The sequence below is a fragment of the Rhea americana genome, unplaced genomic scaffold (assembly GCF_003343005.1).
Source record: "Rhea americana isolate MKP2758 unplaced genomic scaffold, rheAme1 scaffold_24, whole genome shotgun sequence".
Classification (NCBI taxonomy): domain Eukaryota; kingdom Metazoa; phylum Chordata; class Aves; order Rheiformes; family Rheidae; genus Rhea; species Rhea americana.
In genome coordinates, this window is record NW_028186357.1 from 4,747,159 (window position 1) to 4,774,225 (window position 27,067).

General features: G+C 37.7%; 1 long non-coding RNA gene across 1 annotated transcript in view; it reads right to left on the minus strand.

The window, feature by feature from the left end:
* Window positions 1–27,067, minus strand: part of LOC146595078 (uncharacterized) — a 149,771-nt gene that overhangs the window by 52,640 nt on the left and 70,064 nt on the right. Inside the window, exon 2 of the long non-coding RNA XR_014896021.1 lies at window positions 7,098–7,202. This is a non-coding gene — a long non-coding RNA (uncharacterized LOC146595078). The remainder of the gene's footprint in view (window positions 1–7,097; window positions 7,203–27,067) is intronic.

Genomic DNA, 27,067 nt, shown 5'->3' on the forward strand with positions numbered 1-27,067 from the left:
TTGTCTTAACTCTGCCTTTCTTCATGTTATATCCACTTATTTCTGAGCACCTTTGCCAGTAGCACCCCTTCCAAGCTTATTATAATTGAAGCACATTTATTGTTGTTATGCCTGTCCCTTTGATACACATCTTTAGAAAAGGGAGAGACTTTCGCAGAGTGTAATTGAGCTATCAAACCCTCACCTCACAATACTTCATTGAAGCAGGCACTAAACACAATGTATAAATGAGCAATTGCATTCATATAATTTGCCTCAAGGTTTTGCACATATATAAACTCACTTGCAGGAATTCACTTTAAGGAAAAGAACACTCCTGCAAGTAAAAACAGGAATGTGTCCTTAAAATTGCSCTCCTGAAAATAGCTCAGTCTATTTGTAAGAATTCCTGCAACTTAGCACATGCTTCATCTTTAGCGCAGAGTGTTAGCCAAGTAATAATCAGCACTCAGCAAGAATTAGAAAGCCAGTTTGTCACAGTGAGGTCATGGGGAAGATTATTCCTGCTTTATGTCTCCATTTATAATAAATATTCCATAGACTGTCATGGAAAGGATGTACAATATATTTATACTTCCAGTCTCCCTTTACATATACAATTCATCAGCTTGTTCTGGTAAATTCAGTAGGAGTCTATTCCCTCTTCTCACTCTTCAGGTACCTTCTGTCTCAGAAGAACCAGTAATCCACCTTTGACTGCAATGGAGATATTGCATATCTTTGAAAGTTAATGTAGTACAGATACAGATTAGCAAAGGTATTTCCTATTAAGGTAGAACATAACTGTATAAATCTCCTCCTCATGTCCCMCATATGATGCAATCACCTCATGTTTAGGCTGCTTATGACTATCTGTTGTGATATCATGATTTGAATTCACAGTTTCATCTTTCCCCTATCCCAGTACTTACTACCAAGCAACCATGTGTTTGGAAAGCCTACATGACATTGTAACCACTACCTCTTCTGCTTTCATAAACACTACATTCTCTAGTGCACGCAGCATCTTTCTCAGCATGCAGAATGTTTCTCTTACTGGAAAAACAGCATGCAAGTAGTGTCTATGTTGTGATGAGCTAYTGAAGTAACTGGTAGCAGTCATAAGGGAATTAGTACTACCTAAGGGAGCTCATAAGAACATTGTAGAAAGTGTAGTTATCTGCATCTGCACACAGAGGTGCCAAAAAATGGTGATAAAATTGGCTATGGCAGAGCTTGATGGAAGTACCACATGAAAACTTTTTCTGCAGATGAGATTGACTGTGTCAGGGAAAACAGAAACCCAGTTATAATGTCTTAATAGTCAGGCAAGTCAGAGCARCTAGTCTTAATCTCCACTGGGTGGCTTCCAACATGACACCTCCCATGTGCAGATGGTTAAGAGTTCAGCATGCACAGTTTTCCTATGTCCTCAGCTTCTCTAAGGGAATATGGCAGAGGAGCTGGTGGTTGTATTTTTACACAGACTGGAGACTCCTCGTACCAGGAAATTCACATGAGAGTATGTAGAGAACAATTCATACCATAGTGTTGCCAGGTTTGTAAAATAACGATTGAAGAAAACAAACTCCAGATTCTCCTCTTCTTCACTCTGAACATCTTAGCAGCACAGAAAATATGTCAGTTAAAATTTCAACAGGATGGTGTCTCAGAAAGGTTTCTAACATGGATTTATCCAGCGGATAAAAAAATACCACTTATTGCTACCGTTTGGTCTTACAAAACACTATAAGATACATGTTGTATCTGCCTCCACTATAAATATATACTAAGTATTTTGAATGCGTATCATTCAAGCAAACTGAATATAGACAGCTATTTCTCTCCTTACAAAACATATGGTAATCATCATCATGATGAAATTATTCCTTTCAGAAATTCAGACTTGGAGTTCTGCGGAACTTCCAGTTGTTCTCCAAGAAAATAATCGTATAGAGAGAAAGCAACAATTTACCTGTGCAGGAAGTTCCTAATCCTACATTTCTTAATCCTATAATTCTTACTTACATGGCTTTCACTGAGGTCTATTGTTTAAGAAGTATTCTCTGGTGAGTGAAAAATGAAACAACAATGTATTTAAGCTCGACAACGAAATAGATGTTTGTCAAGCTTGAGAAATAAGTTGCATATCTTTTTCTTTCACAACAGCAAAGCAATTGCAGATAGGGTTCTGTGACATATTATGGCTGAGCTGATTATTAAGTATTGTTCAAAGCCTAGAAGTATCTAAGTATTTTACAAATAGAGCAGACAGGAAATCAGAGCACCTATTTTTAAGATAAGGAGGGAGGACAAGAATCCTAGAAATACGGAGAAGAAGGTTTTTTTCCCYTAAGGTTGAGAATCTGTCATAATCCTATTTAACTTCATGGCATTTTTCAGTCAATTCACACAATCATTATTTCAGGACAAAAAGCAGAGAAGTAATGAATGAATTAACAGTTTAAAGAGAAGCACACTGAGAACAAAGCAGTCAACACTTCTCAGTGTCCAGAGTTTGTATTTTTAAATTGTTGAAGTTATCACCTTACTCTGATGACCTGATGGTAAGTACCCTTACCTCCAACTCCTGAACGTTTAGTGAATATGTACACCCCCCTCAGCAGCAGATCTGGCCTAGMGCAGTTCCCACGCCTTTTCCCTAAAAGTTCTTCTAACCTGACATCACTGCCTGGCCACTAGCTCTGGCTAATCTTACAGTACTCATACCTTATTTTCTGTATCCTGGAATGGTTAACATTGCATTATTCAGTTCRCTAGACATTTCTATTGTTATTATTCCAAGCAGAATTCTGTGACATTTTAGTGGTTTTGTTTTGGGTCATTGCAATGTTCTGAGCTGAGGCTGGTGGTAACACACAACAGACTTTGCCTGCTGGTATATGTATAGATTTTCACGTTACATGTAAAACACTGGTATTTATCTGAACAAAATTTGCAAGTCTGTTTCACAATATCAGGTTTTGTGAGACTATTCGTGAGCCTGCAGCAGTTTACAACACTCAGAATGTTGTATAAAACAGCCAGTAGTTAATATTGTTCAACTATCCTTCTCAACCAGCCATCTGCAGTTGACAGAGTGGCATTAACAGCTCCATGCTTCAGCTAGGGAGACAGAGGCAGGAAGTCTATGTCCCTGCTACAGCAACACATAGACACTCAGCATTAGTATGAGACGCTTGCTTATAACTCAGGGAAGTCCTCTTAAATCCTAAATACAGTGCCACCAACCTTACTGAATCCTTCAGTTTCCCATGCTAGCAAAAGAGTATCTTGCTGAATAGATTTTTTAAAAACTATAAAAGGTAAAAAGAGTCAAGCCATTTGAAGAGTGAGAATAAGGATTTAAAACTCACACGGTAAATAGAGATATGAGCACTGAAGAAAAGAAAAACCCTCAAGCATGTGTGCTACGCTGTAGTTAAGATATCTTCAGTAAAGATGAGCTACACAATAAATCTGTCATAAAAGCCTTCTGCAGACACATGAACAAATACATTAAAAAAAATCCTGTAAAAGAAAACCCTGAACTCAAAACCAATTCAGTAAAACCAAATAGTATTTCTTATTGCTGAAATAGCTAATGTAGCACAAGTGTGGCACTGTGTCAAATCTCTGCCACTTAACTGCACTTAAAGAAATACACAATGCAATCTTGAAAGCCAGGCAAGACAGAAGGACAGGAACAATAAATGAACAGTGGCTAGTCAGACAGAAAATCCCACCCAGCATTTTATCTTCATCTGCTTCTCCTTGTAAATGTACCTTTACACAATCAACTCAAGCCCCAACTTTCCCTTTCTGCCACTGAAAATGGGACAATGAGTATTTAAGATAGAATGATATGTCTTTAAACACAAAAAATAAACAACAAAATTAAAATCTGAAAGTAAGCATTAGAAAGCAGAGGCTCTTGAGAAAAGCTTCGTTAAAAAATATTCTTGCTATTTCCTTTGTTTTTCCATATTGTTCTTTAATCTTGCTCCTAGAGGAGGCCCTGAACAACAGCAAGAGATAAGCGCAGAAGAGAGATGAAAGAAAGAAAGAAGCAGCTTTGAAAAAGTAAAATCTTTGTTTCTCATTTTCTAGCTATCTGGTATCACCTGTAGCAATATGGAAAAGCAGCAGGAAATGTGCTGGAGTGGAAGTTCTGCTGTGAGCTTGTGTTACAAACAGTGCATTTTTGCACAGCACAGAACATAGTCTTTTTTTTATCCTTCCCATCAGGTTTAATAGTATTTGACACTTGCAAGTTAACATCTGCCGAGTTATTTCCAAATATTGCAAATCTACTCTTTCATTTAAAGTTACATTTTATTGTTTTTATCCTTGATAAAGACTGTATAATCTATGTCTAGAGATGTGCTAAATAGCTGTAAATAAAAGGCTAAATTTTGCAGGACTAGGATTCCAAGTTGCTAATTGCAAGAGGATGCATTYATGATAGAACACAGTTAGCATTTGGTGACCTGTAATTGTTACTATTTAGCAACTGCATAATGAAGGTGAAAGAGCTAAAGTAACTTTGCCTTTAGGTCACAAGGAAGATCAATGGACAGGTTCAGAAAAAAATCTGCATTTCCATCTACTACCTGTATTTTAGTTCTGTATCTTCACAAATATTATTTGTTGAGCAACTATAAAAAGGGTTTATGATTAAACATCAAAATTTACAAAATACAGAATTAAAAGACTTGCAGAAGCCTTGTATAATGCATATACTATTTAGAGATGGTGCTTCTGAGATGTGTGCTAACTTGCATCTAGAGCCTATCACTACCTTCTAGCCAATGACTTAATTTTGCAGAATTGCTTGTGTGTTCAGTATCGCAGATGACAATATCAACTGGCTAATGGAGAGTTTACCTTAGCTGACAAAGTAGAAAGCTCTTTTGAGAGCAAGAGCTGCAGAGTTTGCATCCCTATATTGTGCTGAACCTGATCCAACATCCATTCCAGCTGATGGAAAGTCTCCTGTTGACTTCAGCATGGTGCAGTTAGCCGTAGTGACAATGCTTGAATGTGAAGTTCCTGAGACCTTATGCTACATGGACATACCACAACTGACTGTGTACATACAAGAGTTGGAGAAATTTATTTTCCCTCCCTTTCAGGGYTCAGTTAATGCAATAAATACCACAGTATATCCAAGCCACTGAACATCTTGCTTTACTTTTACATGCTTTTGTTCTTGAAAAAAACAGACAAAAATATCAGCTGCACTGTCTCAATATTAAACAGCTACTTCAGAGCAATGACCCTTCTTTTAATTTTTCCAATATTTACCGATTCAGAAGTTGATTGTGTTGCAGGTTTGAAAATAATTGGCCATTTCATTTAGTTATCTACAAAATCCTGGATAAAACCTTCCTCTATGCCAAGCATGTACCTGCATCACATAAGGCCATGTGCTGTCTTGCACGATCCATGGACCAAGAGGAACAGTTCTCTGTCAAGACAGTCAGCTAAACACTTCTCAGATATCAGCCTCAATGCCAAATACCTTAAAACCAGTTTCAGCAGTCTGATTTTTGCCCCCTCCTGAAAGGTCCAATACCTTATTGTTTCTAAAATCTGCATGACACATACAGAAAAGACTCCTTTCATAACTGTAGTCATCAGGTAGTTTCATAGTACTATTACTGTGATTAAATACATTAATTCTCAGTAGCAATTTCTACTAACAAATCATTAGAAACTGGAAGTGCTTAGGAGATGAGATGCTGTATATATAACAAGGAATTTCCTTTTCTTCCATATTTCTTCTGTTCCTAAGTGTCTTAAGTAACATTACCTACGAGGTATCACAGCTAATGGAAGAAAATTTAAGAAATGTAATATTGATCTTACACTCTATTCTTTGTCACTTCTACTAGCCAGTTGTTTTCCTCTATTGCTTAACAGAACAACGCCTACACTTGGTGACAGTACTGTGGCCAAGGTTTACTAAGTTACAGATCATTGAGACCTGGTGAATTCCACTACTACAAGAATGTTTTTTTTAAAAAAAATGGAATCTAAGATGGCATCATGGGAAGGAGGTCATATCCTGGAAGACAGTTTGAAGAGAACGAGGGTAACAAGATATCCATGGCAACAATCTACTTGAAGTATTTCCTAGAGCTCCTATCACTGTCATAGTAAAATTTCAATGTGTGAGGCAAATAAATATGGATAGCAACTGAGCTGCAAATTGACCTTGTAGGGTTGAGATAGATTTAGTCACTGCTGCCAAAAGAATTTTCAGGTACATCAGAGATTTGTGCCCAAGGGTCCTCTTGTTACCCAACTAACTTGTAATCACAACTGTCAGCTCCAGAACAGTTATGTGACCCTGTGGAGAGTAATGCAAGTCAACCATTTGAATGTGAAATTCATTAGACAGCTGCAGTGTGCACAGTGGGAACAGACTGTGAGACAACGGTAATGTAAGAGAGAAGATGAAGGAGCAGCTTAAAGGGGTCCTGCAGTGGTTTTGCAGGTTTGGGAATAGGTGTACAGATATTAYGCCCAGAACTTAAAAAGAGATCGTTTGAATGCCAAGCAGTAACAGAACTTGACATCTATCTTTTCCAGCAACAGGATACAACAGTGATTGGACTACACTTTAATAAGTTCTGCTAGCCTTTGTTTATCAAGGAAATGAGGCTCTGGAAGCAGAGTTTGCTAGATTTTAACACTGCTGTAAAAGGTGTGAGCAGCCCTCCCCATACCACTTTATCCATTACTCATGGCACCTCTGAGCCAATGTCAGTCACTCATCTCTAAGTCCTTTGAGTTGTATGAAGGGGTTTTAAATATCACTAACTTGTGTCTGGTTCCAGCAAGCCTGATTTAATACTTTTCCCTCAGTTAAACTTASCTAGCTTTCTGAAATCCAAAAAGAACCTATTGATACAGCTAAGGGCTTTATGCAAAGCTGAATCCTCAGGCAGTAAGAAACTACTTGTCAGGAATTGAGTTATCAATTCCATATTTTTTTCTTTCATTTAATTCTAATTTTACATTCTCCCTCTATTTTTCCCTGTAACTTCCTATTGCTGAGGTGGGCACTTACGCAGACAAGCAGTACTGCTATTAAAAGAATCAATACTTACATTGCCTTGCCTTCATTCCTTTTGCATCCTGTGCCCTTGATCTGTGAGGAATAGTGATCAATTATGAAGATCTGTCAGGTTTGTTATTACACAAGATCATTTGCTCTGTTAAAAGGATAAAGCAGAATCAGCAAGCCAGGAACATACCAAGTCAACTACAGTTCCAGAGCCTACAGTTAAAGCTGGTTAGATAGACAAGTGTATTTCCCACACTAAACTCAAATTCTAAGGACAAAGACACAATTCTCTTCAGCCTGATCCCAGAAAGTATGTAATCAAGAGCCAATATATTCAGCCTGTGAATTTCTGAAGACCTTTCTCTGCTACTAAAGATTTTCTCTCTAAAGATCTCCCCTCCATCATAACAACAATAATCCATAAGACTGATGGTTGAGTTTGATGAGATTGACGCTGAGTAGAACAACAGTACTCATCAGATCATTTTATACTGAATTGGGACATTTACTTAATTATCCATAGCTGGCCCAGTTCAAGTTCTTTGGGAGCTGCCATTAGGGCATGCAGCCCTAGATTTCTCTTACCTTTCCAAGATAGTATCAACCTTAAATTTGCTGAAACTAGCAGATGCCCAAATACCCTGTAAGAGGTAGACAGAATAGCAGCAGGCATTAGCAAACATCAGTCTACCACAGCTGAATACAGCTTTCAAATCTGTGAGAGCTTGTTGTTAATGTGATCAAGCTCTGCTACTGTGAGTGAGTAGGCTGGATATCATATCATTAAACCAAAACACACTCAGTTTCTCACTAGCAAAAGCCTTTAGTTCCATACATTCATATATCCAAATTAGGCAAGGGATGGTTGGGGTAATGTCAAAGACAGACTTATTTCTTAAAGCTTCATAAGTTTGCTCTTCTTCACATGATAAAAGACATGCACAAGAGCAGAACTTCTTATAGTGATTTTCAATTGATGCTTTGAAGGGAAATTTCTGAATATTTAAAGTATTCCCCATAGTGAGAATTCTGATATTTGTAGCCACTGCCAGTGTAGGATGTTTTGCTACTAACTGGTTCAAACTGAAAGTGAGCATACTGCAGAGTCTGGGAGAGATGCCAGCAGTCCAAGTTCTCTGCTTAGTTATAGAACAGGTACAGCGGAAGTACAATATGTTCAAGATATTTTCTCTCCCTGGCAAACATCTCATCCTAATTTGGAAAGGACTATAATAATGATTAAAAATTTGTTCATTCTGCATGTCCCTTCTGCAGTGATATAAGGCACTAATTAGTGCCAACACTAATTTTGGAACTAGAATGAGGCCCAGATCCTAAATATGCTTAAGTATCTACTATCCATCTATCTATTGCATCTAAAGCCAGCTGACAGCATCATATCTTGGAGGATCTGGATCCAAATTCTAGAATAAGACATACAGCCCTACATATTGACTCCATCTCTTATTCTCCAGTTAAGGAAACCTGGGCATACGGAAACCAGCTCACATGTGTGTTCTGACCTTGCAGACAGAAGGATGATATGACTCTGAGAACTCAAAGCGTGACTTGAGTGCAGGTACCAAAACCAGTAAGCTTAAAGCTACTTGGATCTTCAAATCTCTAAAAGAGCTGTCACTTAACCCTATGAACATTTGAAGTCTAAGCTTAAATTCCTACCATTAAAATACCTTAGGTGCTAACTGTCTGCTTGGAGGTATACCTAACATGACTAACAGCCTTATGACATTGAACTCCTCAGCCTCTGAGCCCAAGAAGGATGCTTAAAATAGGTCACCCTCTATCATGCTGCCTTAAGGGACTCAAGGCAGAAACGGTGATCTTGAATCATGTAGATCCAATTCTCCTTTCTTCTTCTAGCTTGGCATGCTCCTGGCCAGACCTACTGGTCTACAGATTTCAGCTGTACATAATGCAGGGGATAATTCTCTAGACATAATGATAGAAATGAGTTTAAAGCTGAACTTCTTTCTTTTCTGTTATTCCCCCATATATTTCATACACAGCTTTCTTGATGAAGGTGTACAATTTTAAAATATGTGTTTGTGGCTATAAAACCAGAGTTTGCATCTTAGGCTGAATGCAGCCCAATGATAACTACGTTATTGTGCCTGTTGATATGCTACACAAGCAGTGACAAGATGCAGAGGAACAATTTAGAAGAAAAGAAATACAATTCTAAATGTGTTGTGCCTAACTACATTTGGAATTCTGGTCATGGATATCCTATCTGCTTGTAAGTTTCAAAGCAAAATATCTCTGAACTTGCTACGTCAGTACAGAAATGCTCATCTTTTTCTTAGTGCATAGCATTATACACATACTAGGCAACTGTGAACTGATTAAAAGAGTCTCTCCAGCAAAATAAAAGAAGATAGGTCTTGTTATAAACTTGGTTGCTGATTCTTGACAGAGGTAAGAGTTTAAGGCAMACTGAGATGCTTATGAGATTCCTACTGATTATTATGAGAACTTCGAGAAGTGGTTATAGGCTGAAAGGTGACTCTGAATAAATGGCATTGTGCAGTTCCAAATTTATTTTCCCTGAAAGCCTCACAGAATAGATTTGCCCACTTTACAGGTAAAGATACGTTTTCTCTAGTTGACAGACTCGCAAACTCTGAAAGTCACAGCTGTGTTCTCCTTGTCTTGTGCATTTCATTACTGCTCTTCTGAAGCAGTATCTTAGGGTTAATTTTGTTGTTAATGTAGGAGATAAAAAATAGTCCCATATACTTCCCTACAGCTCTGTTGATTCTACAGGACTAATAAGAAGAAAGAGACCCCAGAAATTGTTTTTGCCGTAGAAAAGGAAGACATGCAGAGAACAGATCTAATGTGTATGAAGGTATCTCTAAATGCAGCTGCATTTTTGAGCAGGAGACAAGAAAAACAGGGACAAAATTCTGTTCAGGCAATTGCAAGCAATGACTTGTGGGTTTTCTGAACTAAGTGAATTTTTCTAACATTACTCTGCACCTGACCTTCTGGTTCAGGTTGAATTACATAGAAATTAAGGAGTAACCCCCTTCCACCAAATTTAAACGACCTTTATCTTCTGAACACAAAAACTACCTCAAGTGTAACCTTTCTAATACATATTACTATTCTTGCTGGCTCAATAGTAACTTTAAAGTGTGACGAATCCAGTCACAGTCCAAAGGCAGTTACACCCCAGAGCCAGCAGATGAAGGCAGCTTACACACCATGTTCAGTTCCTTTGCTCAGAGATCAGAACTGCAGTTTCATTAGTATCAATCAGTACAGATGCTCTGCTCAGAAGAAGCCAGAGCTTACTTCCACCTTGTTTGTGYCTTTTGCCCGGATGTGTGGAGCTTCCTCTCATGCTGATACAAATGTGTTTAATGTATTTGAAGAGTTATGCCAGGTGCTTCTATGTTGTGCTCATCCCTGACTGATTCCTCTACAGAGACAAGTTGTTTACAACTGAGATAGCTGCAGCTGCTGTGTGCTAGGGAGTAAATCTTCAGACTATTTTGCTGCTGCTCTGAAGTTTTCCCTGACTCTAGCAAAACTCCTCCGTGGGAAACTTCTCACTTAGGCTTTACACTTCAAGGTAACTGGCCTCACGATCTACTAGAAAACTGTGCAATCTGCAACACATTAACCCTATTTAGCTTCACATATAAATCCTGTAACAGGCCTTGAATGTAAAGAACAACTAGTGCACATCCTAAAATTACTATAAAGCTATAACCATAGCCAAGGTGGGGGGGGACAAATCACTCTGAGATTTGGTTTGCCTGAACCATAAAGATTCACCACAAAATCTAGTTATGAGCTCATTAAAAAAATAAGCTGCAGTGCATGAAATGTAAGAGACACTTGTGATCTTTTGGAAAAATACTGTCTTGTTTAAGATCAAATTTTAAATCATTCTTTCAAAGTTGTCTAAGTGGAAACACGCTTCTGACAGTCAGTTCAAGGAGATGTGTACCCCTTATTGGCCTATCATGGTCTGCTCTTCTCAGAAAGTGTTAGCCTAAGGGATTAAGGTCAGATTTTGAAAGACATTTCATTTCTAAAGACGTAGATAAAAGCCTATTGAGAGTTCTGAAAATTTTAAGCATCTAACTCTAGTCAAAATCAATTAGATCAGTAACTACCTCAGGTGTTTTGAAAATCTCAGGAGCTACTGAGCATGGTAAGTGCTTGAACGACTTTAAAAGTCTAGTCATTAGTGCCTTCAAATGACTGGTAGAAGAACATACAAAATGGACGTCTTGCACATTTAAAACAACAGATAAACAGACCACAAAACATTGATGGGATGTTTAACATTGATCTGATTCTGTTCTTTTATTGATACAGGTCACACTATGTCACTGAAGTTAATTGCAGGACACAGGTGTAAAATCACTGTGAGATGAAAATCTTGCCCAACATGAATATGCAAAAAAATCAGAATTCTCTAGATTTTTCCTTCAAACAAGACTGTAAATGCTAGCAAAATGAAAACGTTGCATGCTTTGAGGAAAGTGTGTTGATCTGCTGATCTTGGCTCAAAATTTTCATGAGGCTAGAAAACTTTTCTGAACAACTATAGTGAGTTTTGAGAGAATCAAAAAATCTAGTATTTCATCTTACTATGTTTAAAGCTTTCAGAGGAAGTATTGTTTAGTAATACTCAGCACAGACCCCATACAGATCAACTACAGATCTCAAAGTATTCTACAATAGGCAATTATTTCATCATCTTATTTTCTATATGGGAAAAATGAAGCAGAGGAAAAGAAGATGAACCACTAAATCCAGAATTCAAACTTTGAGCATCTCACGGGTACCTTTAGCCAGTAAGGCACATGATACATTCTCCAGCAGAACCCCATCAAACAAGACAGACTGCTACGATGAATAAATACACAGTATTTGATGCCTGTCTGGTAACAGCACTGACCACAACGTAAATATCATCTGATACATAATTTTAGAGGTCTGATTTTCAAAGAAGCTGAACAGTCCTGATTGCTTTTACTTGGAATTTTAACTAGTCAGCACGTCATTAGATCAGGTTTAATGAATTATCTAAATAGTGATTTCCGATCATAATTTTCAGCATCCCCTTTGGCAAACAGCTGCTAGCACCTTTACTAAAATAAAACTTTTCTCTGGCAGGCTGGACAGTGGTTATTCTGCCCAGTCTTCACAGAGAGAGCAGAACTGGATTCATACTCCTGCACAGTGTGGGACTGTTTGCCTCATGGATTTTGTTTCAGATAGAAAGATCAAATAGAGATTTAATAATTTTCTTCTCATTTCAATTCACAAATTTCCCTGGAACTGGCAACTTGGAATATTTCCAAAGAAAATGATAATCAGCTGATTTTTCCCATTGTTTGGTGCACAGCTAAGACAGATGAATCAAAATAGTAATGAGGTCATGCTTCAATTTCTTCATGCTTCTTCAACTACAATGCTGTTTTGAGCTTACACTGCCATGTTTATTCACTTTATTTATACTGACCAAAGTCAGTATAAACACTTGCTAAACCAATCATTTTATACTCCCTGAGAAAACTTTGCCACAGGTAATCTCAGGATAGATCAAAATTCTTGCATGGCACCAGTGGCATCTGCTTTGGGGTATGTGTACAGACATATAGAGACAAAAGTCAAGATCCCTGCTCTCTTCTCACCCCCCCCCAACCACCACCATCCCTACGTGTGAAAATGGATATTCAAAGCACTGGTACTTCAAAGACCTTCAGGTAACTGACCCAACCAAAGTAAAGGGATCACAAAATGCCTCTTTCCACAGATACAGTCACGGCTCCTCAGGTTTACTCAGGTTACTGCTCCTATCTCCTTGAAACCTGCACTTCCTGAGCACTTCTAGAGATGGAATCTTTTTACATACATTTTAAAGCAACACTAGAGGGCAACAATGCGTGAGATACTCAGAATCTGCAAGCCTGAAAAGGTTTGAATTGGGTGATCTTCATTTGTTAATAGTTAATCAAAATTCAGCAACTGTTTGCTCCATGTGTTTGCTTTAATTTGCAAAGAACAGGTGCTGGTATAGGAAAGGAGGAAGAAAAGGCTTCACGAATGAACAGAAAGAAATAACTGCTTGCTTTCTTTCACATTTATGTGATATTCTTTAAAAAGGTGAATTTTCTGGGGGAGAGATATCTGCATGCAGGGATATCCATCTCTTCCAAGCATAATATTTAAAAGCATGTAAAGATTCCTCAATTCGTTTTCCATTTTAGTGAAATGCTGACAGAGAAAGATCTCAAGGAAAAGGAAAAGGAGCAAGAGGAGAGGAGAGATCACAGAGGTAGTTAGAAGTCATAAATTTTTTTATCTCTTTGTTAGAGGTATCTCACCTGCACAGCCCAATGATTGTACTTGCCTTTTATTGCCTACTGTCTATGTAAGTTTTAGCTTTAAAGCTAGTTGATCACTAACCTAGAAGAGCTTTTCTGCGTAGGGGAAAGAAGGGTTTGATTGATTGATTTGGTTCTCTTTTTTCCTGAAACTAATCTATCATCCTTTCACRTAATGTTTTGGGCCATATATTAAACAATTTTTGCTTGTCCAGATTGTTGCTATTAATAAAAGATATTGTCTAAAGTTTGGTGCTAGAAAATAAAACAAAAATCTTCACATCTTACTGCTTTCAAGTCTCTATAAATTCAAGGTACCTGGATGGATGCTTGTCTTGAATTTATGGCTCTGGTGATGATTAACATCTTCAGGGTACATTCAGACATGAAGAAAAGATTTTGCTTCAAAAAAGCTTTCTTTTAGGAATGTCAAGTGCAAAATTAATGATTTAGGATTCAGTCTAAAAAAAAAAAGAGATGTAAGTGTGAAGTGAACCTTTAATGAGTTGTGAGAGGGAGTGACTGCTTAGAAGAACTTTTACAGCAATGCGTTTCCTGCTACTTCAATAATAATAACATAACAGTTACCTCTTATGTTTCACTGCCCATCAGCAGAACTCAAGTAACTATGTTCATTTCTTATCTTATAGCAAGTATTACCAAAGAAAGGAATGTCATAATGCTATGTCTTCCACTATCTGTGCTTTTAAGCAATGCTGCAGGCCCAGTTTTGTCACCTCTACTGAGGCAGGATGCAGAGAAGGACAAATAGCAGAAAAAGCTCTTTTTAGGCATCCAAGTTTTAGAGATCACTATAATCTCTTTGGGGGTGAGGTGGGAATCATGGCATGGCAACACAGGGAGTCTGGCTCCTTTGAGTAGAAAATAAATACATTTGTTACATTTACCAGACTCACCATCTCTGCTTTCAAATACATTGCATACGACTAACATGATGCTACATTACTACAGTATGTTATTGACAGTTGATGCCAATTACAGGTTCAATCCAGGCAATTAAAAAACTGAGTATCATCTTCTTTTTAAGGAAAGAAATTACGGTTAAGTACTAATATGATCATCAATTTGAGCAGGCTTCATTTTTTCCTTCTACAGCCTATAGAAAATTATCATGCCGCACGAAACCAATTTAGGTCATAACAGTGCAGCTGAAAAGCTAGAGGACAATTCATGGAGATTGCTCGGAATAGACTCTCTATTTTCATGTTGCATTTAATGAGCCTTTTGGTTGAAATATTTGTTACGATGTACTTTGTTTCCAGTATAAGGTAAGTAAGGCTACTGTGTTTTCGAGCCTCTCCAAGATTATCACTGAGATTCAGTTGTTTCTCCTTTATGTACCCATGTTCCATAGGTCTAATTCACTTCATCACTGGCAGAGTATGAAAGGGAACAATAAGGATATTCACATAGGTCAGGTTTCCCTGAAGAAATCTTGCCTCTTACACTGGTGTTCTTCCTGCTAATCCAAATGTAAAGACGAATAGTAACATTTCATTTTAACTATGTATTATTAATTTTAAGCAGTCTAATTTTTCTTTCAGCTACTTTATATTACCCACACATAATGATCCTTGCCCACATAAATCAACTAGGAAGATTTAATTTGCTTACTGAAGAATCCAGTTCTGTTCATTTCCAACCTCTTCTTGCAAAACTCTGAATATAATGCAGTTTTTCCTTAGTTGTCTTGAAGAAGTAATGCACAGCTAAACACTTCGGTGAAACCTGGAAAACAGCCCCTCAGCTCTTAAATGCTGACTACTAGCTGCAGGCATTTAAAGTGCTTAGCTCTAYAGTATTTAGCTCTACTATACTGTATTATCCTTGATTTCCGCACTGTTCATTTTAGCTGAATAAGGTGGTAATTAAACATATACACTCTATACAACAGAAAATGTTATTCAAAACTAGCAAAGGTCACAGAATAAATACATTGACAACTCACTAAAAAAGGAGATTATCCAAAGTCTTGACTTGCTGTTAGTTCAAATCCCAAGACATGAGAGAGTTTTTATTCACTCTCAATTCCTTTGTTGTTTTGGGATTTCTATGCATTGCTTAGCTTTAATTTCTGTCAAAGCCATCTCATCAACTGTGTTGACTGCCTGGTAAAATTCCTTTCTACACTTGGGTCAGTATGTACTGAAGAAGAAGGTTATCTGTGCTATTAAACCTTTGACTTCTTGTCTTTTGAAGAGATCATTTTGCATTTTGCTATGGCAGAGCTGTAATTAGATCTGTTAATTAAGGACAGAATGAACTTTTTAAAAACTCCAAACTCCTTTGCATTTTTGATAAGTTTTCTTAGGTTGCTACTGACCTTTGTATGGGGTTTGCCACTGCTTATTAATTGTTAAATTTTAATTAGGCATGCTGATGAATGTGCTAGCCTTCGCAATAAATAAAAGGTAGCTTCATCTATAATCAGATATATACCAGTCTAAAGCGAAATTATCTGCTTTCCTAGAACATGGTTCATTTAACATATTTTGATAAGAATAATTGGTGGTATATAAAACCCAAACCCCAACAGATATATACATATATATATATATAGTGACTCCCTGGTTAAGAGGCTGGATTCCCAGAGCAAACTGAGCTAGGATATTGGATCTTAAAAACATCCCGCAGCCACTTGAACTAAATGACTTCAACAAATGGTCAGATATTCACAGTATTTCTAATTCAAAAATGTGTTTCCAAGAGAATGCAGTCTTCTGACTGAATAAACAGGCCACAATATGGGGATATGGGGAGGCTGAGAGGTAAGGGGATGAAGAAGACAACCATCTTTCATGTCTAAGGGAGATGAAAATTTGCAGCTCTAGCAAGCAACCTGCTTTTTTCAGTAATAAATATATGGCCTGTGCCTTTGCTTGTGTCACCCATCCAGGCACAACACAGACTAACCCACCAAGACTGCTGTGAAGCAACATAATACAAACTTCTCCTAAAGCCCACTGAAATTAAGAGGTGCCAGATATCAAAATATATTTTTCAGGTTGATCAATAGCCCTACATCTGAGAGAAATGGCAAATATCTATCCTGTTTGACTGCTGTAGTAGAATAATTAATCATTCTGATAAACAGGACCTCTTGCCACTCTCACCTTTTGTCTCTGTGAAGGACCATCAGAAAATCTTTTCATTATTATTGGGATATTTAATTAGCTACATTCCTTGCCAGGAAGAGAGAGAGCAGTCTCCAATGTTTGATGCAGCATACTCATGCACATAATTTCATCCCCAGTTTCAGTGTCGTAACTTCAAGTTGTACAGCAAACTGGGAAAGTAACAGGGACAGTGACTAAAGTCTTGTTCAAGTACAGGCAAATGGCAAAAGTCACACTGACTCGACATAAAGTCCCTGCCCAGCTTCAGAGATCAAGGGCCAAATGCTCTGAACTGTTTTTATCAGGAACCACCACATACATAATGAAATGCTACTGTAGTTGGTGCTGATTTTCCAGCTGTTCCACTGTTCGCCTTGAAGAAAGAGCACATATAATTCACTTTTTACTGTGAAGTTTATTAAGTATCTCCTCCCAAGGACTAGATACCTAGAAAATTATCATGTTGTCTGTATTATTATTGATGAAATGCTACCTAAATTTTATGAAGGATGACCCAAATAGGTTTTGAAAGGAGATGAAGTGCAGTGCTCAGAACTGCGTGTGTAGTGCCAGGAGTTTCCTGTCCTCTGACCATCTCAAAGCACACGGTCACTGCTGTTTGGTTTGATGCTAGTTCTTCAAGTATTGAGCGCTGCTTTCAAGATTCACATCGCAAGCAGCAGGGCAGATGATTGACTTGCCAGGGTGATTTCAGGCAGTCATAAAAGTGCTACTTTTCAAAGGCTAGTGCTTTGGGAGCAGTCTACCATACTGTGGGAATATTTTGCTAGTGGTACACCTAACTGGACTTACAGTGAAAGACTGCAGAATTCAGTAGTAGTAGACAAATTCATTTGCTGGATCCTAATAAGTATGTCTTCCCAGCAAACATGTTTCAACAGACACCTTATGTGGGACTCAGTGAAGTGTGTTTGATTATCTCCTGACATTGAAAAAGAGACCTAAGCCAATTTTCAGAGAGTGTTCAAGTAACCTGTCTGCTATTAACCCTGTTTTATCCACAGATGTTCCTAGCAAGTCTACTGAGAATCAACTCTTGTTCTTTTGAAATCAGGTATGATTGCATGACTGGCTTCACTTTTACTTGCAATGAAAATGCAAGAGAAGTATCTGAAAGCTTTCTCCCTTACCGACATAAAAATGACATTACATCTTCAGCACCGAGTGGAGTATGCTTTCTCTGATACTTCAAAACATAGGCTAATGCATCTTACGCAGTGCTGTTGATTTAAATGAAGACCAAAACCCTAGAAATACAGTTTTTACTGCAACAGAAAATGGGGCATGAAATAGAGGCCATATATCAGTCTTTTTAATAATGATCTCAAAGCCATATTAATGAGGTGCAAGCAAGGAATTATGGTTGAGCAGAATTTCTTCCCCTTGAACTCAGAATAGCAGCAGGACATGAAGGAGCTGTAATAGAATGTTATTTTACAAGAAGTAAATAATGTAATAGAGTCTATAAGGATGTCAGCAGGAGAGTTAGAACTGTCATAGCATAATCCTGACTTGAGCAGCAATGTGTGAAAAAGTAGCCTGCAGCAGTTTTTCCAGTACTTCAATAATTTCTACTTTCTCACTGATCTTTGTTTACTCTACTTACCTTGTCAAAAAAATGTTTTACCTTATGTTAAAATGCAAGTTAAAAGAAGAAAATGTATTCCCAGAAATCCCAACTTTTCAAGTATACATATTTTCTTTTCTTTATAAGTTGTAGTTTTAGGAAAGATGGAAAAAATGTATTCTCTTCACTTAAAAAATATGAAGAGTAGTATAAAACACAAATAAAAAGAAAAGCCAGTGTCTTGGTTGCTTTTTTTTTCCTTCAGTCTAATGAATAATTCAAAAAAATGACAGTATTACACTTCACATTCTTGTGATGGCATTTTTTTTTCCAATGAGTCCTCAAATGTAAGCTCAGGAGGGTCATGAAACTACACAGTTATCATTGTTTGGAATACAACAACATCTTCCAAGATCCTGCAGCATCTTCTTATCATTACTGAAGCAAGTCAGAGAGGACAAGTTTGCAACTAAATAAAATGCTAACTATTAAACTGAAGTTATGAAAAAAGGGGAAGGAGTCTGAGTCTTTTTTGTCATTTCTCCTTTCCTGTAGTATTTATTTAATATTTCTTGAAATGTTATTATAGGAATGTAGTAAAGATTGAGGGACAAAACTAAACCAAACTTTCATAATTGCTTTGTTCCTGCCTTAACATCGTGCAAGGGATTCAGAGCAAGCAGCCCCAGAAGAATACTCTCACCAGTCTTCCCTGGCACAGATTCAATCTGATTTTCAGTAGAATCTAGGCACCTCTACTTTCCTTTCAAAAATACTGCTTCCATTGCTTCATTGCTATGTGATACTGTTGCAGATCATAAGATCCTATGCAATTTTCCCACCCCACTCTAGTCATATCCTAAGGAACAGTATGCCATGCTTTTAATTCTAATTGTATTGGCTTCTCTGGGTTTGAGACAGACCTTTAACATCAGTTTGCTGTAATATGTTTGTACTGAATATTTGTCTTGGTTTTAAGGAAATACATTAAAAACCTTTCATTGGGAATATGAAATATTGCATTGTCCTTGAAATTCTGCTAGGTCCTTCGAAGCCATTTAATCTCAATTAAAGCAAAGCATACAAGATAAGGTGCTCTGAAGATGCATTAAAGCGTGTTATAGTGCCAAGCCTTCGTGCACTTTGACACTTCCTAAAAGCACTGTGGCACTGGTTTAAAGGTACAGTTCAAAAATCTCCTTGTGACCCATTATCCATGGATCATTAGCATAATTCAGAACTATTACAGTGTATTGTGCCAACGCATGCTAACAAGAACTGTTAATGCATGAAGCCTTGACATGATAGATTGTAATGCCTTTGGCTCTGTCATGACGATGGAAGTTTATGTATTAAATAAAACACACCAGGGGATTAGATAGCTAAGAGTTTGGAAGTGTGCTATAAAACCTTTTAATTCAAAATTACCATTTGTAATCCATACTGAAAATGCAAAGTACAACCAAAAGTTTGACCTCACATGGAGGTTCAAAATTTTATATGAAGTTTAATATTGTTAGTATAGCTCCTTGCATCATGAGATGGCCATCTTCATAGTATTCCTAATGGGATCTTAAGGACTGTATAGGTGATTCAAAGCCTAGGCTGCCCTCACATCTGAATGTGCCCAAGACATTGCAGCTTGACATGAGCAAGTTTATGCTGCCATTGATTTTGCTGTGCTAATTTGGAGCATAAACAGAGGACTCAATTCTCCAGAGTTATCAATCTGGCACATTTCAAGCACATTTAGACTGACTGGCAAGAGCTTTTGTTTTCTGTTTTTATTTTTCCTTCGTAATTACATGTTAAGTGCAGCAATGTTAACAGATGTCACTAGCACATAATTCCCAAGGATTTTGAGGGCAAATAATACCAAGAAAAAAAAAATATTAAAAAAAAGTTTAGTTACCATGATCATTTAGAACTGTGAAATAAACTACATTATTTTCTTCAATATCTCATTCAGATAATATATTCAGAGATATTTTGTTAAAAGTTTTTGTTGAAGTTGCCAGTAAACAGTGTTGAATGACAACTATATAGGAAGGAGATAAGTGAACAGTAGGAACACACCTACCACGAAAATGAAAGGCATTTGGTCATGTTATCCATACTGATATTGCCTTACACCTATAATGTAGTATGGAGCAAAAGCTTAATGGTCCACAGGGCTATCATGTCAGGAAATGGATTTGCATTATAAATTTGCTAAAAAATATAAGAATCAGAGACATATAAGTACCATGAATATCCTGGCTCTACTTCCTACTTGCTTTTTGGACTCATAAAACCATTTTTGTATTTCTGCCCTCCTTAATTYGTTAACACTGATTTTTTTAAGTAACTTAGCTACTACATAAGTCTGTTTTTAACAAATTTACAGCTGGTTTAACTGCTAAATTAAAAAAAAAATAAATAAAAGAGTTACATAGGAGGCTGAGGTAATTAATACACCAGAACACTTATTTATCCTTCTACATAACACTGATTTCCTCGTCAGAAGCGTATCATTCCCATAGCATGAAGGCAGTGAAAATTGCAAAGATTAAGCCTCTCTGAAAACATAGCTGTTTTAACACAGCCGCCCATATGTGGACATGCACACAAAAATTGATTCCTACAAATTTGATAAACTCAGAGATAATAAAAACTGATTATTAGTACAGTAAGTTTTTGGAGCTAAATTTCTACTAGGTCTGCCTATTTATTGTTCACTAGCACACATTAGTAACTCTTAATATGTGTCTATTTTGGACATAGGAAAGCATATCACAGATAAGCACATTTATATAAAAACAGTCAACACAGACTCTCTATATAGTTCATGTAACCGACTACATTTGTTTAATACTACCCAGGTCTACAGCCAAGAGCAGAAGTACACAAGTAAGTAAGAGTAGAAAAATGTTCTCTGAATATTGATTTATATATAAAACGGAAGTATTTCTGAACCTTATCAGAACTCTGTTGTTCATCTTCTACTAGACCACCATGCCTAGAGTTGTATTGGCACATCAGTTCAGACAGGCCTCTTCAGCATTTCCTGAGTCACCTGGCTGTGAACCTCTTCCTTTCCTTCATCCTAACCCAGGTCTTTGGAATCTGTGAGGAAAGATTTGCCCATTTTGAGTAAGGTCTGGAGGAGCACCTATCCCCCTCAGAGAAAGCCCATTAGCGCCCTACCCACTGACCCTGAAGACGCCATTGCCAAAAGAGAACTCGGTCAACACTCACTGCAGAACGGCTTCAATCATGTGTTAGTGTTTCTGTGGACACCAACTAGTCGGCACTGCTGCTTTCTCGCCTGATTGCAATATGCCCTGAAAAAGACAGTTCCAGTGAAACACAACAAAATTTTGCACTCTTACCCTTACACTAGTGTTTTCTCCTTATGTAGTCCACTGCTTTAATACATGATACATGAACACAATTTGTGTTTTTTCTCATTACTAGCCTGGTTCAGGCTTATAGCCCTGGAATTATTTTCACTGGTGAACTGTAGATGGAGTTAGTAAACCACAAGAAGCATCTGACAGAGAAAAGTGTACACCTTCTTTGAAACATTTCTAAGTTCTTGCAATTGTTTGCTCATGTACTAAGAATAGTATATTCAAAAGCATGGGATGCACGCCACTAGATTCACTGAGCCCACCCCTACAACAGTGAGCTGAGTATGACAGAAGAAACAGACATCTGGTTTGGAAAGGATACACAGCAGCTCATCCATGTAACACCATACACTTCCTAGTGCTTCCTAACAAATGCTAGGCCTACAGAAAAAGACCAAAAGCCCATAACTGCAATAGGAAAAGGAGAGATCTCACAAGTAAATAAATAAATAAATAAATAAATAATAAAAATAAAAAAATCTCACATCTCAGAAATACAATACTGCCTGCATTAAGTTTGATTTTAGGAGTAGCAATAGTTCACTGTTCCCCACTGTTCCCTCACTGTTCCCCAGCTACCATGTAACATCATAGCTCACTTTGTCTATCTCTCTCTGCGTTTTAGCTTTGTTTTCAGCTGAGCTTCACCAGTTTATGAACTTGGGCTCTCATCAAATCCTTGTTCAGTAACATAACTATTGGGCTAACAGCAAAACCATCTTCTTCTTCCAAGATATCCCTGTAGTCTTTTGATAAGATTAGGATGGCATTCTTTTCCTTTGTAATAACAGACCTCTAAAATGTTAAAATACTTGCACATTTCTAAGGGAGTAGAACACTCAGTCATTAGTGGGTTAAGAAAATCCCCTGGAGCTACATCATAAAGAAGTTATATTCCTGTTCAGTCGTTTACTTAAATGCAGTTATCTCTGTAAGGATATGAAACAAATCCTTAGGGCATTCACATAAAGAGAAAGTTAGGGCACAAGGGGATTTTTCACCTTCAGATCAAATAAACTGTCTTTATTCTAAATGGGGATGGTCAACCCGGATAGTCAACCAAGCATTTGTTCAGCTCCCATATGAAGACTGCAGCTAATGACTAGCAGAGGAGCTGTGCCAACATGAAGGCTTTTTAGGTAATCTGAAATCTCAGCTGTGGGAGCAAGTCAATTAGCAGAGACTACTGYAACTGACAATGAATGCCCAGTGCAAAATGGGATCCTGGAGAGCTGTTTGCTTTTAAGACATTCATCATTTCCTCCTCTGTCCCTTTTACTATGTTTTCAGTAGGCATTTTCTTATCACTYTCAGCAATATGAAGCTATCAGGACACAGTTTGTACAGTTAGGAAAGCCAGTCTGATTTCCTCTAGCTAGTTGCTCTCAGGAGCTGAATGCCGAGAGAAACACAGAAATGTCTTCTCCCACCAGGTGAGCTCTGACTGGCCCTCCAGAAAGCAAAGGGAACGTGACAGCCTGGACACTGCTGCTGCTATACTGCATGTAGCATCAAGTGTTAGGAGAAGGGTCACATATTGGTCCGTGTTTAATAGTCCACCACAGAGCACACTTCTCCCAGGATCTGGAGGCAAGCTGGCTCCAGGGGTTCTCTTCTTTCAGCTAGACCTGCTCTGCTCTCTCCCTGTGAGCTCAATGTCATAAGCAAGGGCCAAGACAAGTTATTTGTTTTGAGGTCAGTATTACTGATCTTATATTTTTAGTACTCACACAGAATCTCTTTATGTCTTCTGAAATTAAAAGAACATGCTGATTACTGTAATACAGTCTACTTCTGTACATATCAATGCACCTATTTGTATGTACCTCTGCTGATTACTGAAAATCAGACCTAATTTGCACAAGAGCTTTGTAGGAGGTGGACTAACTCTGAATATTATCATCACAGACATTCATTATTGTCAACCAGAGCAACTTGGACCTGGTAGCTTCTTTGTAGGCCCATAAAATAATAATTCATACAAGTTTTCTTATGCAGTTAATGTCATACATGACATAAATTGCACAAAGAAAATTATTCACATTCATAGGTGGTAAGAAGATCAGGTCTTTTAGCTATCTCAAAAGCACATAAGACTACCATTTAAAAATACAATGCTCTGAGAAATGTTTGCTATAATGCTTATTATACCACAATTGTTTGAACTGAAGAAACTCCATACCTGGTAAGACAATAATTTGATAAATTGCTAAAAGAAATAAGCCATAGTAATGTATGAGCCTGAATCAAAATGACATCTAATTGAAAAAATACAGGTCTATTCTGTTACCCTCGAGCCACAAGTCAGCCTTAGATGAACCATGCTATTAGTAGAGCCAAAACAGGAGTTCAGGCTAATATTGATTATGCTTAAAAATGTATAGCAATTTCTGATACACTGTATTAAAAACAGCCTGGGAATGGTAAATGAGAGTTAACAGAATTGAGTGCTTCTGATTATTAGCAGAACAGTATTGTGTAATGTATTATTTTGTTAAGGAACACTAGAGGTCTCTCTAAAACCATATTCTTGTTTCCATGTCATCTCTCACTCTTTTATTCCTTGCTCGTCTTCCCCTCTTATTTTGGACCATAGTTTCTGTTTATGCTTTAGACAATTTACCTCACGTAACCTGAATACTAGTGTATAACACCCACTTATTGAATTAATTGTTTAATACGCCAATTAACTTCAGCTATTTCTCTCTATAAGTGCACAAATGAGATCATTCTCTTCCTCTACATAATATGACACTATTGTAATGAAAAGTTAAAGGAGACTGGATACAGCAATGCAGCATTAGTCTTTCAGGCATGATCCAAGAACTACTGCAGGCACTGGAATTTTGATATTAACTTCAGCTGCATAAAGATTTGCAAAAAGCCACTTTAGTACAACAGAGGTGTCTATTAAGCTGTATCATTTTAACAGATCCATGTATCATTCCACTACCTAAAGCACAGTTTACCTTCTAGGTTTCATAGGTGTTAACTAATCTGTCTTATATTTTGTATTTCTTTCCAGATCATTCAAGGACTTTGTTTATTAACTACTTTTCACATTTCTAACACATTGAGAAAACCTGACTTGCACACTTGGTTAGTGCTCACTGAACAGTGTTATCAATAAAGAACCTGAAGCAGCTGAGCTCCTGAGGAAATGCTGCTATAGACTTACTCAGGGTAGTATCTGCTTAACGAAGCATATAAATTGTAATTTAGTGTCTCAGGCCAACTGCTTTCAGAGAGCCTGCATAAGAGATCCACCTCAGCTTCATCATCACCTCTAAGTGTACCTGTGACAACTGATGCTCCCAGCCATTTATCATATTCCTCTGCTGGAATTCACTGCCTCCATGGCAGGAATAACAGAACACTACGTGTCCCTTAGGCACTGACATTTGCAGCATGGACTATTCATGCATGCAAAGGGGTTTCACCTCAGCTCTAAGTGACAGAGACCTATCCAGCTTCTCCCTCCTGTCTTCTCATCTTTTAACTTTTACTATCAGTTGTTGGAAAGAAGTAGAGGAGCACTTTGGATGAGATATCAAAAAACTTTAAATTGAACTTAAGGCCAATTGTCATTGGTTTATAATTAGCTGTATTAAATATATCAATTATCACAAGCCTTGCATAACCATTTTATTTATTTTATGTACATATTTGGTCCCTCATAGCTAAGAGTCTTGCAGTCATGCAGCTTATTTTCTTCACAGTAAATAAACAAATCTTCTTCTGATGTGAGGATGTACTTTTATCTCCATTTCCATTTGGGGAACTGAGTCAGAATATGAATAGTTTGCAAGAGGACTACTCACAGAATATCCGGCAGACGACAGAGATAAAGCCAGTTATGGAAACGATGACTAGAGAAGGGGATACTAGGCGTTTTATCATGCAATGGGGTACGCAGTGGTCTTGCCTGGCAGCAGGTTWTGATTAAGCAAAATTAAAGCACTTTTTCACAAAATGCTTAATTAGATTTTTGAATGAAGCATCATAATATGTTATGGAGAGCAAAAATGCAAATGGGTTCAAAGAAGCCATTAGACAAGCTGATCACCATGAAGGACAGGTCTATTAGTAACCACTAAACTTATATGAGAGTCCAGACACAAAAGCAGCAAGTCCTCAAGTCATCATTTGTTCAATGTGTGGGAAAGATTCACTGCCACGTRCATACTCCTTAAACACCACCCTCTTCTTCCACCACTGCTCCCTTCTGGAGAGCRGATATTTCACAGAAAGGGATCTGCGTTGAAGTTACTACCCAGCTGAGAGAGAAGAGTTCTATTTTACAGTGGATATCTTGTAAGCAAGTGCAGTTACGGCTACATAATACAAACAAGATTTGAGGGGAAGGAGGGGTTATTTTTATGTTTTTCCTCTAAGGTTTGGAGACTTTGTTCCTGTAAGATGTGTCAGTCTTATTTCAGAACGGCTGAGTCAGGATGTGCCATGTAACAAGTAAACAACGACGCCGCTTGCATTGCGGCCAGAAGACTAAGCTTGGTAAGTCAATCTAAGCGTTTTTCCCTTCCATTGACAGGAAATCAATTGTTTCTGACCTGATAGATAAACCTATCACACACTAAACTGCTAGGTATGAAAATCAATAYGCAATAATAGGAGGCATAAGTTTGAAAAGGAGCCGTTCTACCATTTTCAGCCCAGACACAATACAATAGTTACAAGGGTGATTTTGAAACTAGGGACGCTGCCATGATGCGTTTGTTTTGCAAAGCAAATGCCAGCTATACAAGCGCAACGGCAACTGATGGCAGCTCAAGGCTATATCCATTTATATTCCATGACTGTGTCGGGAACTAGTAGCGCTGAGAGGTCACTGTGGAAAATGAGGGGATCTAAATGACTACTTGTTTACGTAACCATTATAAATATTCTTTACTAAAGTATTGTTGTTATAGAACAAATTGCCCTTTCAGCTCTGCACTGACTTCTGGGGCTGCACCTATTCAGTGTCAGGGCTTCAGTTTTTTGAGGGCAGATCTCTTTTTTCATGTGGATCTGTAAATGCCAAGGTGTTTATTAGTTATCATGTCAAGGTCAAATCAGATGGCTTTTTCTCTCTCCTGAGATTCCTGTTAYCAGTACTTATTAACCAAGTATACTACTAGCAAACACAGGAAAAATTTGAAGCAAATGAAAAGAACCCACAAGCAGTCTATCTGCATGTTTAGTCAGACCTAACGATGCACGTCCCTGCATGGCTGCTTAGACACATTGTCTTTTGAGCTGTAAGAGAAGACTGGAGTCAACTTACCCTCTTTCACTTTCTTACATCAAGGAGCTCTTGAAATCCTACCTGGGTCTCTTTGTTTAGCAGTGACTGTTTTACCTAGTGAACAACTTCCCTGGCTTCACCTTTCAAGGAATTTGGATTTCCTCAAAAAGACCCTTATCTTTATGTTTTCCCTCACATTTTCACACTGCTTACGCATCCCTGATACACAGCCTGCATCTTCTTTTATCCACAATTATTTTTTTTACAGCTACTAAAA